Here is an 18,577-nt window from a genome sequence, read left to right on the forward strand (position 1 = left end):
ATGTGTACTATTAATGACAATTTCAGAACATGCTAATAATGAAATTTTAGGACATTTTACTAATGATAACTTGAAAGTGTACCAATAGCTTAGAATATGAAAGATAATTACATGTTTAGAAAGCACTATTAATGATAATTCTAATATGTACTCAAGTGTACTAATAATCACATAATTTGTACTAATATGGGCAAGTTTAGAAGGTACTATTAATGATAACTTTAATATGCACTAATAATGGCAACTGTAGAGGATATTCTTAGTATATTCTAAAATTGTTACTATCAGTGCATATTAAAGTTATCATTAAAAGTATATTCTAAACATACCATTACTAGTATTTTGTAATTTTGTCACTATTAGTACTCATTAAAGTAATTATTAGTACATATTAAAAAATTAATAATAGTACCTGCTAAACGCTATACGTTTTCTTTCTAAACTTTTCATTATCATTTCGCATAGATTTTATCTTTAATAGTGCTTTCCAAACTTGTCATTATTAGTATATTCTAAACTTCTCATTAATAGTATATACTATTTCTTTGTCTCGGCTCGTGCCGCTTAAATTGTTCTTATCGGCTTGAAACCTGCACAGCGAAGCTATAGCGTTAATCCCATACCACACTCCTGGTCATATGGCCATTTCCCGAAGGTTGAGTGTGGTTTGAATCTTCCGCCAAAATCATCGGAAATTTAAAATTCCCGGCTCTGTGCAGGGAGGGGATAGGGAGGGGGAGGTGGGCTCCCCCTCCCTATCCCCTCCCTTCTTAACCGGCTCGCTGAGCCGGGCCCGTCACTTCAATGAGAAATGAAGGCTTCGCCTGTGGGAGGAGGGAGGGTCCCTAAATCTGTGCAGGTTTCTTAAGCCGATAAGAACAATTTAAGCGGCACGAGCCGCGACAAAGAAATATTATCGGCTAAAAGAAACCTGCACAACGAAGCTATGCATGAGACGAGGACAGGTGGGAGGAGAGGTGAAGCCTGAATCAAACCGTTATTACGTGTGTCTTTCCTATGGGAGACTTATTCATTTTATCACTCAGTATAGGGGAGAAAAGAAACGTCAAGAACCCACACCGAAGAATGTGACATGCACAACATTGCACTGTTCACACAATGCGTAAATTATACGAAATTCGTATCCTGTTCAGCGGTTCCTGGCCCCTCCCCACTCCTCGGTCGCCCTTTGCCCCCTCCACCCCCTCCACCCCCCCCCCTTTTATGAGATGAGAGGGGTGGGGCCGTTTCCATGGCGACACATGGGACACCGTGTCCCAAAGGGAGTCGTCGATGTCAAGCCCCTAGGTCCCGCACCCGCTCCACAGAGTGGGTGTGGAGAAACGCCAGCGATGCCACGAAGTCCCTGATGCTGTGGGCGTGCGGGGCATGGCCCGGGTCGGCTCTCTCCCAAAAAGCGGAAAGGCAGGTGCGCCCGGGACCTCGGGGTTAGGGAAATCCTAAATATCGAGTTGTAGAAGAGATGGTCCTCAGAAATCTCTTCCGTGTGGTCCACGTAGTCTTCGAACGCACGGACCGGGCGCAGCGGATGTGGGCGTCCTCCCTCCCGGAAGGATTGTATTCTGAGAGGGCCAATCATGTCGTCCGCTCGGCCGTTCCTGGCTAGGAATGTTGGTGATGGAGAGAGGGTTAGGGCCGAGCTGTCCTCCTCCAGTTTGGAGAAGGACGGGTGGCGGGTGATTGCCACCAGCTGTGAAGCCATGTAGTCCGTAGTCAAGGCGAGCAGAAAGACGACACGATGAGGGAAGTGTTCTTCCTCCATAATGGCCCTTTCGAACGCCAGGTACTGCAGAACACGATGCAGGGACCAGGCCGGGACCGGTTGATGTCTCGGCTCTCTCGAGGCGCTGATCCCCTTCATTAGGAGGGTTCGCGCCCTCTGTGGCACTCGGATGTTCATGCCAAAGCGTAGCGGATCAGTGAGGGCTGTATAGTGAGGCAAGATAGTCGCCGGTGCCCTATTGGTGGAGGAAGCCAGCCAAGTCAGGAAGTCTGGAACCGTGCTGGTGGAGATGGTCACCATCGCGTGTCTCCGAAGGCAGTTCCGGAATCTCCGTCAGCAGGACCCACACTGCCGCACTGAGGACGGAAGGTGAGCTCTGAGCATCTTGTCTGCTGCCTCTGTAGAGAAGAGTTGGCTGAGAGCTCCCCGTAAAAACTCCAATTATCAAGTTGGAGTGACGCTTGGAGAGGCGCGGTAAGGCTGTTGGCTAAGCAGGCTGAACCCAGTAGAAGGGGAGAAGGGCCCCATCTCATTAGCTCCCCGAACCACGGCTGGGTTGGCCAGTAGGGAGCTATCAGGAGGACCTGACCCTTGAAGGACCTGAGGGTCTGCATCACCTTCAGGAGGACTAGTGTCGCTGGAGGAGGAAAATGAATACGTACTTCCAGCTGTTCCAATCCTCCGTGAAGGTGTCTGGGCCTCCTGTGCGTGTCCTTTGGATGCAGGTGAGGTAGAGGGGGAGCTGGGGAGCTGGGTCGCGGGAGATGTAGTATGCTCCTGACGACCTCCCGTACCAGCCGTCGGCGCCCCAAGCGGCTCAGTGGAAGGGACGGGGTCGCGAAGTTGAGGCAACCCCCCCCCCCCCACGCCACCGAAGGAGGGAGAACGTGTGAGAGAAGCACGCTCTCTTGGCGCAGGGGAGCACCCGAAGGGAGCTGACTGTGTCCCATTCAATCCCGAGCCAATAAAATCTGTGTGTGGTAGCAAGGGCAGACCCGTCCCAGTCCACCCCGAACTCCACGTCCGCCAACACTCTCAGAGCCCCCGAGATGTCGGCCGATGCACCCTCCCCGGTGGGCAAATGCATCAACTAGCCGTCTAGGTATATGAGTGTAGAGACGCTTGCTTCCGTCCAGCGTACGCCTACCACTCTTACTAGTTTCGTGAAGATCCTCGGGGTAAGCGAGAGACCGAAAGGGAGTATGCGAGGCCGAGTTCGTTTCCGAGCGACCTCGTCCGTGGGCGTTAGTCAAGAGGCTTCGTCCTGGGTGAAGACGTTCCCTGAGCGTCTCCCGCTAAGACAGGTCTGGACCTTCGGTATGTGTCCAACTCACCCCCAAGTCTTCCCGTGGGAAGTCCTCGAAGCCCGTGGCGAGCGTCCTCATCTAATAGTGTGCTATGGCAGTTTGTGACGTCTCATCACCCACAAGCGGACTTCCATATGTTTTATGCCTAGTGACATCATGTGATTATACTGTGACGTCACCGGATTTAATCATGGCGCCATAGGATCGCCTCGTGGCGTCACAGGGACACAACTGACGTCATAGGACTACATCATGACGTCATCTTATCATACCGTGACATCCCTGAGTCCCAGTGAGCGTTGAATTAAATTTCAACATGGTAAACGTCTCGACCATCATGACTGTATATTAAATTAGGTTGAATAGGAAAAGTCATGTTCATGTCGACCTGAGTCACAGTGGGCGTTGAAATTAGTTTTAACATGGTAAAATTCTTGACCATCATGACTATAGATTAGCTTAAGTTGAATAGGAAAAATCATGTCCATTTCGACCTGTGTCACAGTGAGCCTTGAAATTAATTTTAACATGGTAAAATTCTCGACCATCATGACTGTAGATTAGCTCAAGTTGAATAGGAAAAGTCATGTTCACTTCGTCCAGAGTCACAGTGAGCTTTGAAAGTAACTAAAACATGGTAAAATTCTCGACCATCATGATTGTAGATTAGCTTAAGTTGAATAGGAAAAGTCATGTCCATTTCGACCTGTGTCACAGTGAGCGTTGAAATTAATTTTAACATGGTAAAATTCTCGACCATCATGACTGTAGATTAGCTCAAGTTGAATAGGAAAAGTCATGTTCACTTCGTCCAGAGTCACAGTGAGCTTTGAAAGTAACTAAAACATGGTAAAATTCTCGACCATCATGATTGTAGATTAGCTTAAGTTGAATAGGGAAAGTCATGTTCATTTCGACCTGAGTCACAGTAAGCGTCGAAATTAATTTCAATATGGTAAAATTCTCGACCATCATGACAGTAGATTAGCTTAAGATGACTATGAAAAGTCATGTTTATGTCGACCTGAGTCACAGTGGGCGTTGAAATTAGTTTTTACATGGTAAAATTTCTCGACCATCATGACTATAGATTAGCTTAAGTTGAATAGGAAAGTCATGTCCATTTCGACCTGAGTCAAAATGAGCGTCAAAATTAATTCTAACATGGTAAAATTCTCGACCATCATGACTTTAGATTAGCTCAAGTTGAACAGGAAAAGTCATGTTCACTTCGTCCAGAGTCAAAGTGAGCTTTGAAATTAATCAAGCATGGTAAAATTCTCGACCATCATGATTGTAGATTAGCTTAAGTTGAATAGGAAAAGTCATGTTCATTTCGACCTGAGTCACAATGAGCGTCGAAATTGATTTTAACATGGTAATATTCTCGACCATCATGACTGTAGATTAGCTTAAGTTGAATATGAAAAGTCATGTTTATGTCGACCTGAGTCACAGTGAGCGTTGAAATTAGTTTTAACATGGTAATATTCTTGATCATCATGACTATAGATTAGCTTAAGTTGAATAGGAAAAGTCATGTCCATTTCGACCTGAGTCACAGTGAGCGTCGAAATTGATTTTAACATGGTAAAATTCTCGACCATCATGACTGTAGATTAGCTTAAGTTGAATAGGAAAAATCATGTTCATTTCGACCTGAGTCAGAGTGAGCGTTGAAATTGATTTTAACATGGTAAAATTCTCGACCATCACGACTGTAGATTAGCTTAAGTTGAATAGGAAAAGTCATGTATATTTCGACCCGAGTCACAGTGAGCGTTAAAATCAATTTTAACATGGTAAGATATTTATTTGTCGCGGCTAGTGCCGCTTAAATTGTTATTATCGGCTTAAGAAACCCGGAAGGAGGGTGGTGCCGTGACCGGGATGTGGAGGGTGTGGACGCTGAAATTGCCCGTTGTCGAGTAAAGCCCTCGTGCCCGGCGTATAGCGCTCGACCGTGTGAACGTGTCATAAGGAGCGCCACCCACCGTATCATAAGACACGTCCCCCTGTCCTCCGAGAGGCCCGGGTTCTTACCACGGACGGCCCGAAGACGTATGGGGAACGGGTTATGAGTGGAAAAGGTCAAAGTCTACGCCTAGGGCCTAACGATGCAGGCCGTGAGACGTTAGGGGACCATTGATGGTTTGCAGGTATGGGGCTGCCGAGAGGCCTGATGACCCTCGGGGCGCCCCCTTCCGTACCATAAGACACGTCCCCCTGTCCTCCGAGAGGACCCGGGTTGTATACCAAGGACGACTCGGAGGCGGATTGCGCGTGTATAAATGTCAGTCTACGCCTAGGGCCTGAAGAAGCAGGCCGTACGGCGTAGAATACTATTGGTGGTCGGAGGTGGGCTGCCGAGAGGCCTGATGACCCTCGGGGCGCCCCCTTCCGTACCATAAGACACGTCCCCTGTCCTCCGAGGTGACCCGGGTTGATTACCAGGGACGACTTGGAGACGGGGGCGGTGAGGCGTTAGAAGGCCCTTGATGGTCGGAGGTGGGCTGCCGAGAGGCCTGATGACCCTCGGGGCGCCCCCTTCCGTACCATAAGACACGTCCCCTGTCCTCCGAGCGCAGCAAAGGGCACAAACCGGAGCACAAAGAAGGCAACGACAGGATCACTAATAGGGTAGTCGAAGAATGGGACAAACCGGCAACCATGCAGAAAGCGCTGAAAACTATCAGTCGAATAACCAGCAAGAACGGACTTACTGACCCCCTGGGCCAGCTGCGGGTGAACCGCTCTGTCCGTTCCGCGCAGTAAAGTGACGGGCCCGGCTCAGCGAGCCGGTTAAGAAGGGAGGTGATAGGGAGGGGGAGGTGGGGTCGACAACACGCATGCCTGCACAGAGCCGGGAATTTTAAATTTCCGATGATTTTGGCGGAAGATTCAAACCACACTCAACCTTCGGGAAATGGCCATATGACCAGGAGTGTGGTATGGGATTATCGCTATAGCTTCGCTGTGCAGGTTTCTTTCAGCCGATAATAAACTTATCACTCTTAATAGACGTTAAAGTTATCCTTAATAGTACCCTCTAAACTTGACATTATTAGTATATTCCAAGCTTGTCGTTATTAGTACAAGTTAACGTTATCAATTATAGTACCTTCTAAACTTACCCTTATATAGTGCTTTGTTTATATTAGTACACATTAAAGTTATCATTAATAGTACCTTCTAAAAGTTGTCATTAAGGTACAGTCTGAACTTATCTTTACTTGAATTTACAAACATGCTATTTTTAATGTATTCTAAACTTGTCAATATTGCCACATTACCACATATTAGCACCATCTAAAATCGCTATTATTATTATGTTAAACTTGTTATTATCAGTCTATTCTAAATTTATCTTCTAAAGTTTTCTTCTAAACATGCCATTTTTTATATATTTTTACTGTACCTTTCAAATTTGTGATTACTAGCATATCATAATCTTGACAGTATTAGTACACATTGAAGTTATCATTAACTTTCTTAACTTTTCATTAGTATGTTCTAAACTTGTCGTCATTTGCCATTTGCCATATAAGTTATCATTAATAGTACCTTCTAAACATCTCATTTTAGTATAATTTAAACTTCTCATTATTGGTGTTTTTTAATTTTTTCAATATTGGAATTTATTAAAGTTTACAGTAATAGAACTTTCTGAACTTGTCATTGTTAGTACACATTAAAGTTATCATTAATAGTACCTTATAAAATTGTCTTTGTAACTACACATTAAAGTTATCATTAGTAGTATCTTTCTAAATTTGTCATTTTAGTACACATTCAATTCATTATCAATAGTACCCTCTACACTTGTAAATTTTTGTATATTATAAACTTGCTATTATTAACACATATCTGAGTTATCATTAAAAGCTTCTCTTTATTAATACACATTAACAATACTTTCTAAAGTTGTCATTGTTCGTATATTCGAAAAATATCAATATTAGTAAATACTAACATATCTTCTTTATTATTCTAAACTTGTCATTATTAGTACACATTAAAGTTATTATTAGGACCATTATTAGTATATTCTAAACTTGGCAATACTAATATATTCCAAAGTTTATAATTATTTAAAACTTGTCATTATTAGTATATTCTAAAATTGAGTAGTACATGTTAAAGTTACCATTATTACTGGCATTATATGACATTGTTAGCTTTTTTCAAAACTAAACATTATTAGTACATATTATAGTTATCATTGATAGCAACTTCTAATTATGTTATTATTAGTATTTATTAAACTTTACATTATCAATATAATTAAAACGTGTCATTATTGCTACACATTAACATTATTATTAATACAACCTTTTAAACTAATATTACACTATTGTAAACATGTGATTATGTGTACATAATACATGTATTATAATAACATGTCAATAATAACATATGATAACATATGTGTACATATTCAAGTTAATAGTGCCTTTAAACTTGTCATTAGGAGATACTAAAAATATCTTCTTTGGTATTCTAAACTTTATTAGTATACATTGAAGTTATCATTACTAGGACCTTGTATCCTTACCATTATTAGTATATCCTACACTTGGTAATAATAATATATTCCGAGTTTATCATTATCCTAAACTTGTCATTATTACTATATTCTAAACTTTTGAGTATTATACATATTAAAGTTATCATTAGTAGTGCCTTCTAAACATGTCATTGTTAGTATATTCAAAACTAATGAAAAATTAAATTATGATAATATGGGAAATTTATAAACAAAAAATATAGCGTTTAGCAGGCACTATTATCAAAATCTTTAATGTGTACTAACAATTACTTTAATGAGTACTAATAGTGAAAAATTGACAAAATACTAGTAATGACATGTTTAGAATATACTTTTAATGATAACTTTAATATGCACTGATAGTAACAAGTTTAGAATATACTAAGAATAACATTCAGTCGGAACTATTGATGATAACTTTAATATCAAAAGTTTAGAATATATTAATAATGAATATTGTCGATAGTACTATGAATGATATATACAACAATAACCAATAACCAAATGTTAGAAAATGATATTTGTAATAACTTTAATATGTTTTAATAATGACAATTTTAGAAGGTTCTATTAAATATCTTTGATATGTACTAATATTGAATAATTTGATCTGTGTTAATAATGAAAAGTTTAGAATATACTAATAATGACAACCATAGAATATCAGCATAATGTATATTAATAGGGACAAATTTATGATATTCTAATTATGACAAGTTTAGAAGGTATTATTGATGATAGCTTTAATGTGTACTAGTAATAACAAGTTTGGAATATACTAATAATAACAAGTCTAGAAGGTACTATTGCATGATAAGTTTAATGTGCACTAATAATGATAAATTTAGAAATATCAGTTTTGTAATATACAAATAATGTCAAGTTTAGAAGGTATAGCTTTAATGTGACAAGTTTACAATATACTGATAATGCAAGGCACAGTTAATGATAATTTTTATGTGTATCAGTACACAAGACTAGAATATACCAATGTATACTAATAATGAAAACTTAAAAGATACTAATAATGGCAAGTTTGTAATATACTAATAATGACTAGTTTAAAAGATATATTGAACTTTGACAAATTTAGAAGGTATTATTGATAATGACTTTAATGTGTACTAATAATCAGAAGGTTTAGAAGGAACATGTATGAGTACTAATAATGGAAAGAATTTAGAATTTAGTATATACTAATAATAATAAGTTTAGAAGGTACTAATAATGATAACGTTAATATGAATTAATAATGACAAGTTTAGAATATATAAAAACAAGATTAGAAGGTATTTTTAAAGATAACATTAATGTGTAGTAATTATGAGAATTTTAGAATATACTAATAATGAAGAGTGTGAAAATACAATTGATATATTTATTGTGTACTAATAATGACAAATATAGAACATACCTATAACGACATGTTGAAAATGAACTATTAATGATAACTTTAATGTGTACTAATAAAAACAAGTTTGCAATATATATTCTAAACTTTTTATTAGTACACATTAAAGTTTAGTATTGATAAGTTTTTAACGATAATGATAACTTTAATTTGTAATAAGTTTAGAATATACTAATAATTACAAGGTAAAAGGATATTGTTAATGATTAGTGTTTAAGGTACTATTAATAGCTTAAATTTTTACTACTAATAAGTTTAGAACACAATAATAATGCCAGGTTTAGAAAATACTAATAATGATAACTTTAATGTGTAATAAGTTTAGAATATACTAATAATAAGTAATAATAATAATAAGTTTAGAATATACTAATAATTATTACAAGTTAAAAGGATACTGTTAATGATTAGTGTATAAGGTGCTATTAATAACTTTAATTTTCACTAATACTAAGTTTAGAACACACTAATAATACCAGGTTTAGAAAATGCTAATAAAAACAGGATTAGTGGGTACTATTAATGATAGATTTAATGTGTACTAATAATGTCAAACTTGGAATATAGTAATAATGAGAAGATTAGAAGATACTATTAGTGATAAGTTTACTAATAATGACGAGTTTTGAATATACTAATAACGACATCTTTAGAATATACTAGTTTAAACTATAATAATAATGACAAGGTTTAATGAAAACTTTAACTTATACTAATATTACCAAGCTAAGAATATACAAATAATGATAGATTTAATATGAACTATTAATGACAAGTTTAGAGCATACTAATAATGAAAAGTTTAGAATATTCCAATGTAGACATGTTTAGAATATACGTATAATGAGAAATTTGGAAAGTATAATTAATGATAACTTTAATGTGTACTAATAATGAAAGATATAGAACATTCTAATGATGACAAGTTTAAAAGGCACTATTGATGATATCTTTGATGGGTACTAATAATGAAAATTTTAGAATATTCCGATAATGACAAGTTTAGAAGATACTACTAATAATGAAGATACTACTAATAATTACACATTTAAAGGGTGTTAATGATGAATTTTGAAGGTACTATTAATGTTTTTATTAGTATGTTCTGAACTTATCATTATTTTAGAATGTTAAGAATATTCTAGTTTGAATGATAATAATAAAGACAACTTTAACATAATATTGCCAAGTTTAGAATATACTAATAAAGATAAATTTAGAACGTCCTATTAATGATGAAGTATTAATGACAAGTTTAGAACATGCTAATGATGACAAGTTTAGAATATACCAATGAAGACATGTTCAGAATATAATGAAGTTTAGATAGTACTATTAATGATAACTTTAATGTGTACAAATAATGAAAAGTATAAAACATTCTAATGATGACAAGTTTAAAAAGTTGGATGTGTACTTATAATGACACGTTTAGAACATTCTAATAATGATAGGTTTAGAGGATCCTATTTACTATACTATACTATTAGTACATTCTAAATTAATAGTATTTTCTAAACTTGTCATTATTAGTATATTGAAAAGTTATCATTAGTTTAGAATGTTTAGAATATTCTAGTTTAAATGATAATAATAAAGACAACTTTAACATAATATTGCCAAGTTTAGAATATACTAATAAAGATAAGTTTAGAACGTCCTATTAATGATGAAGTATTAATGACAAGTTTAGAACATGCTAATGATGACAAGTTTAGAATATACCAATGAAGACATGTTCAGAATATAATGAAGTTTAGATAGTACTATTAATGATAACTTTAATGTGTACTAATAATGAAAAGTATAAAACATTCTAATGATGACAAGTTTAAAAAGTTGGATGTGTACTTATAATGACACGTTTAGAACATTCTAATAATGATAGGTTTAGAAGATCCTATTTACTATACTATACTATTAGTACATTCTAAATTAATAGTATTTTTTTAACTTGTCATTATTAGTATATTGAAAAGTTATCATTGGTAGTATTTTCTAAACTTGTCATTATTAGTATATTCAAAACTTGTTATTATTACTAAACTTTAAGGTTATCATTAATAGTTCATTTTAAACTGTCACTTTTATTATATTCTAAGCATCTCATCGTTGGTATATAATAAAGTTGTCATCAATAGTACTTACCCTGTCTTTATTTGTATACTCTAAATAAGTCATTATTAATTCACTTTAAGGTTACTATTACTAGTACACATTCAAGTTATCATTAAAAGTACATTCTAAAATTGTCATTATTAAATTATTCTAAACTTCTCATTATCAGTATATTCCAAACTTTTTATTTTGATAACACATTAAAGTTATTATTATTAGATTCCAAATTTGTATTTATTAGTACACATTAACGTTATCATTAATAATATCTTCCAAACTTTTCATTATTAGTGCATTCTGAAATTGTAAATAATACTACCTTCTAAACTTCTCATTATCACTATATTCTAAACTTGTAACCCATTAAAATTATCATTAATAGTACCTTCTATACTTGTTATTACCATATTCTAAACTTTTTATTATTAGTATTTTACTATTAGTATATACTGAATTTATTATTTATCTTCTAAACTTGTCTTTATTAGTATATTGTAAACTTAAAGTTATCTTGAACAGTACCTTTTCAACTTTTAATTATTGGTATATTCTAATAAAAAGTTTAGAATAAAAGGTAATGACATCTTTAGAAGAATCTAATATTGACATGTTTAAGATATAGCAATAATCATAAATTGAAAAGATCCTATTAATGATAACTTAAATATGAACTAATAATGGCACGTAATAATGAGAAGTTTAGAAGGTACTGTTAATGAAATACAAGTAATAAAACGTTTAGAATAAAAGATAATGACAAGTTTAGAAGAATGTAATACTCACATGTTTAGAATATAGCAATAATGATAACTTAAATATGTAATAATGAGAAGTTTAGAAAGTACTGTTAATGAAAACTTTCATGTGTACTAATAATGAAAGTTTACAATATACTAACTAAGACAAGTTTAGAATATGCTAATAATAACAAGTTGAGAAGTTACTATAACTGTTAACTATAATATAATAATAATGACAAGTTTAGAAGGTACTATTAGTGATAAATCTAATGTGTTCTAAAAATGACAAGCTTAGAATATACTAATATATAGGTTCTGAAGGCACTAATGAGTGCTAATGATATGAATTTTAGAATGTACCAATAGTGATAAGTTTAGAAGGTACTAATAAAAAACTTTAATTTGTATTATTAATGAAAAGTTTATCATATAACGATAATAGCAACTTTTTAAAAATGAAAGTTTCCTGTCTACTAATTATGATAAGTTTAGAATATACAAATAGTAACAGGTTTAGAAGGAACTATTACTGATAGCTATAAGGTATTCTAAAAATGACAAGTTATAATATACTAATAATGGCATGTTTAGAATATACCTACATTGAGAAGTTTAGAAGGTACTATTAATGAAAAATTTAATGTGTAATAACAATGAAAAGTTTAGAATATTGTAACAATGGCAAGTACTGCTAATATTAAAATGAGAAGTAGTATTGATGATAACTTTAGTGTCTACATGTTTAGAATATACTAATAATGACAAGTTTTAATGTGTCCTAATAATGACAAATTTAAAAGGTACTACTAATAGTAATTTTAATGTGTATTAATAATTAAGAATATACTCACAATTAAAAGTTTAGAAGGCGCTATCAGATATAACTTTAATTTGAACAAATAAGGACAAGTTTAGAACATACTAATAATGACAAATTTAGAATAAATAGTCATGTTTAGAAGTTACTATTAATGATGAATATACTAATAATGAGAAGTTTAGAAGGTACGATCAATTATAACTTTAATGTACTAATAAGGAGAAGTTAGAATATACTAAATGACAGGCTTAGACGGATCTACTAATGATATATTTAATTTGTACTAATAATCACAAATGTACTATTGATGACAAGGTTAGAATATTTTAAGAACGATAATTTTAATGTGTTCTAATAAGAAGAGGTTTATAATATCCAAATAATGAAAAATTAGGAAGGTATTTTTAATGATAACTTTAATGTCTAATAACAATGACAAGTAATAATGACAAATTTAGAATATACTATTAATGATTACTTACTGTTAACTACTAGAATATACAAATAATGACAAGTTTAGAAGATACTACTGATATGTATGGATAATGACAAGTTTATGAAATACTAATACAGAAAAGTAAAAAAAAAACAGCAATAATGACATGTTTAGAAGGTTATATTAATGATAACGTTAATGTGTAATGACACGTTTGAATTATATTAATAATGCAAAGTTTAGAAAATACTAATACTATCAATGATTTGTTTTGAATAAACTAACAATGTCATGTTTAGAAGACACTACTACTTTAACATGTACTAATACTCACAAGTTTAGAATATAGCAATAATGACAAGTTTAGAAAAATGATAAACTTTGGAATATATTAGTTTTGCCAAGTTTAGAATATACCAATAATGATAAGTATACGAGGTCCTAATAGTTTTAACATGTACTAATAATGAAAAGTTTAGAAGGTATTTCTAATGATAACTTTAATGTGTACTAATAATGACAAGTTAAGAATATACTGATAATGACAATTTTAGAATATACTATACTAATGATGTCATGTTAAAAAGGTAATATTGATAATAACGTTAATGTACTGATAATGACAAGTTTAGAATATACTAATAATGATGTTTAGAAGGTACTGTTAACGTGTACTAATAATACAAGTTTAGGAGATACTACTACTAATAGTTTTAATATGTATCAATAACGACAAGTTTATATTATAAAAATAAAGAAAAGTTTAGAATACACTAATACTGACAAGTTTGGAAGGTGTTATGATTGATAAGTTTAATGTGTACTAATAATGAAAACTTTATAATATACCAACAATAACAAATCAAGAAGGTGCTATTAGCTATAACTTTAAGGTGTCCTAATAATGACCAAATTAGAATATACTAATAACGACATGTATAGAAGAAATGCACTAATAACCACAGGCTTAGAATGTATATGCAATTAAGATTGGCAGGTTTAGATATTATCTCTTCAAGATAATTTTAATGTGTAGATATAATGAAAAGTGTGGAATATACTAATAATGATAAGTTTAGAAGGTAATGATAACTTTATTTTGTACTAACTTTATTTTGTACTAATAATGACAAGTTTAGCATATATGTTTACAAGGTACTATTAATGATAACTTTAATGTGTATTAATAAATACAAGTTTCGAAGATATTGATTAAGTTTAGAAATTACTAATAATGACTAATAATGGTAATATATATCATAACTTTAATTTGTACTAATAATGACCAGAACGTACTAATGACAAATTTAGAATGCAATAAATGAAAAATTTGACGTCCTCTAATAATCAATGTTTGAAAAATACTAATATTGAAAAGTTTAAAGGCACTGTTAATGATAACTTTAATATGTACCAATAATCACAAGTTTATAATTTTGTAATAATGACAAGTTTTGGAGGTTATATTAATGATAATGTTAATGTGTGGTAATAATGACACGTTTGAATCATATTAATAATGCAAAGTTTAGAAAATTCAAGTAATAGCAAAATCAAAAGTTACTATTAATGATAAATATAATACGTACTAATAATGATTAGTTTTGAATAACCTAACAATATCATGATAAGACATTACTAATGGTAACTCTAACATGTATTAATACTCACAAGTTTAGAATATACCAATAATGACAAGTTTAGAATAATTATAAACTTGAGAAATTATAAACTTGAGAAATCTGCTAATAACCACAGATTGACAGGTTTAGAAGATACTCTTTAAGATGTGTAGAAATAATGACAAGTGTGGAATATACTAATAATGATAAGTTTAGAAGGTTCTAGTAATGATAACTTTATTTTGTACTAATAATGACAAGTTTAGCGTATAAGTTTACAAGGTACTATTAATAATAACTTTAATGTGTATTAATAAATACAAGTTTCGAAGATATTGATTAAGTTTAGAAATTACTAATAATGACAACTTTAGAAGGTAATATATATAACTTTAATTTGTACTAATAATGACCAAAACGTACTAATGACAAATTTAGAATGTACTATAAATGAAAATTTTGATGTCTTCTAATAATTAATGTTTGAAAAATACTAATATTAAAAAGTTTAAAGGCACTGTTAATAACTTTAACCAATAACCAATAATCACAAGTTTACAATTTTGTAATAATAACAAGTTTTGGAGGTTATATTAATGATAACGTTAATGTGTAGTAATAATGACACGTTTGAATCATATTAATAATGTAAAGTTTAGAAAATTCTTATAATACCAAAATCAGAAGTTGCTATTAATGATAAATATAATACGTACTAATAATGATTAGTTTTGAATAACCTAACAATGTCACTAAGACACTACTAATGGTAACTTTAACATGTATAACTCACAAGTTTAGAATATACCAATAATGACAAGTTTAGAATAATGATAAACTTTGGAATATATTAGTAATAGCAAAATCAGAAGTTGCTATTAATGATAAATATAATACGTACTAATAATTATTAGTTTTGAATAACCTAACAATATCATGTTTAGAAGGAACTACTAATGGTAACTTTAATATGTATTGATACTCACAAGTCTAGAATATACCAATAATGATAAGTTTAGAATAATGATAAAATTTGGAATATATTAGTATTGCCAAGTTTAGAATATACTAATAATGATATGTATACAAGGTCATAATAATGATAACTCTAATGTGTACGAATAATAAAAAAATTGGAATACCCAAGAAGATATGTTTAGTATTTATTAATACTGATATGTTTCGAAAATGACAACATTAGAAAGTATTGTTAATTATGATTTAATAATGAGGGTTTAGAACATGCAAATATTGACAAGCTTTAATTTGTCCTAATAATGACAAGTGTAGAATATACTAATGATGACAATAATGTCAGGTTTATTAGTATTTTTTAACCTTACGTTGTTAATATATTTCAAACGTGTCATTATTACTACACATTAACATTATCATTAATATAACCTTCTATGCATGTCATTATTAAAAGATTGTAAACCTGTACACATTAAAGTTATAATCAATAATGCCTTTAAAATTGTCATTTTTAATTTTGTCATTGTTCGGATATTCAACTTTCATTATTATTCTAAACTTATTATTATTAGTATATTCTAAAATGATCATTTTTAGTATATTCTAAAATCATCATTATTATATTCTAAACTTGTGATTATTGATACACCTTAAACTTGTCTTATCATTAAACCTGGTAAACTTATATGCTAAACTTGTCATTATTAGTACAAAATAAAGTTATCATTGATAGAACCTTCTAAACTTATCCTTATTAGTATAATCCACAATTGTCACTATTTCTACACATTAAAGTTATCTTTAACAGTATCTTCTAAACTTGTCAATCTTGTTAATACTTGACATTATTTGACCCATTAAAGCTTGTCAGTTTTATGTTATAAACCCTCATTATTAGTACACATTAGTTATCACTAAAAATACTTTTTAAGTGGTCATTGTTCGTAAATTCGAAACATCATTATTAGTAAATACTAAACATATCTTCTTCGGTATTCTAAACATTATTAGTATACATTAAATTTATCATTACTAGGACCTGGTATCCTTATCATTATTAGTATATTATTAACTTGGTAATAATAATATATTCCGAGTTTATCATTATTCTAAACTTGTCATTATTACTATATTCTAAACTCTTGAGTATTAGTACATATTAAAGTTATCATTAGTAGTGTCTTCTAAACATGTTATTGTTAGTATATTCAAAACTATTTATTAGTACGTATTATAGTTATCATTAATAGCAACTTCTACTCTGCTATTGTTAGTATTTTCTAAACCTTGCATTAATAGTATAATGCCATTATTACTACACATTAACGTTATCCTTAATGTAACCTTCTAAACATGTCATTACTAATAACAGTCTAATTATGACAAGTTTAGAAGGTATTATTAATGATAATTTTAACGTGTTTAGAATATACTAATAATGACAAGTTTAGAAGGTATTATTGCATGATAACTTTAATGTGCACCAATAATGACAAATTTAGAATATGCTAGTAATGACAATTTTGTAATATTACGGTTAGATTTAATATGTGCTAATGTGGAAATAACGACAAGTTTAGAATACACTAAAAATAGCATTTTTGTAATATAGAAAAGATAAGTTCAGAAGGTACCTTAATGACAACTTTTAGAAAGTACTATTAATGATAACTTTAATGTGTACTAATATAAACAAAGTACTATTTACTAATAATGGTAAGTTTAGAAGATACTATGATTAATAACGTTAACTTGTTCTAATAAAGGCACGCTTAGAATATACTAATAACGCCAAGTTTAGAAGGTACTATTAAGGATAACTTTAATGTCTACTAATAGTGGTAAGTTTAGTATATACTATTAATGTGAAGTTTAGAATATACTAATAATGACAAGTTTGGAAAGCACTTCTCACTTCTCACCTTCTCACCAGACGCCTGGTAGGCTAGTCCCGATGAACGATTTTCCGCCATTCTTGTCGGTTCACAAAGGTCTTTTCTCTCTCAATTTCAGTCAGGCTACTTCCCCTTGCCGCCAGTGCTTCCCCAACTCCTTCAACCCATCTCTTCCTTGGTCTTCCCACAGGTCTTCTTCCTTGAGGTCTATATTCCAGATATTTTCTCGGTAACTGGTTCTCGTTCATTCTTTGCACATGTCCATACCATCTTAGCTTGCTTCTCTCCACCATCTCCAAAATTGATACAACTCCCAGCTCTCTTCTTATATCATCATTCTTCAACCTGTCTCTCTTCTGATCCGTAAGTCAGTATAGGTCTTAATATGGTGATGTATATTGTTGTTTTACATTTTCTGGGGATATTTTTGTTTTTCAGTAGTGGATATAGCCTGCTTATATTTGAATTGTATTTACATATTCTATTGTTTAGTTCTATGTCCTGTCTATTTTCTTTTTCAAAACAAACTCCAAGATACTTAAAGTTGGTTACCTGCTTTAATCTCTCACTCCCCACCTCCACGTCCACTTCCACATTTCTTCTACCAACATACATAACTTCAGTTTTGTTTACATTTATTTTAATTTCCCTTGTTCTCAGCGTATTTTCCCATCTGTTCATTGCATTCTGTAGTTGTTGTTCATTGTCAGTGATAACTGCTATATCATCTGCATAAGCAAATGTGATTTCATTGTCGTCATCGCATATTTCTTTCATACATCTGTCCATATATATAATAAAGAGCAGCGGCGATATGACACCACCCTGCCTCACACCTGTTCTCACTTCGAACCATTCGCTCTAACTTTACTCATTGTCTCATGTAATATGCTTTTTATTGCCCTTTTTAGTTTACCAGGTATTCCATACTCTTCATGTCCCAATGCTTCCCACAGTTTC

Source organism: Oratosquilla oratoria, chromosome 2, assembly GCF_046742065.1.
Source record: "Oratosquilla oratoria isolate Oo_2021 chromosome 2, ASM4674206v1, whole genome shotgun sequence".
Taxonomy (NCBI): domain Eukaryota; kingdom Metazoa; phylum Arthropoda; class Malacostraca; order Stomatopoda; family Squillidae; genus Oratosquilla; species Oratosquilla oratoria.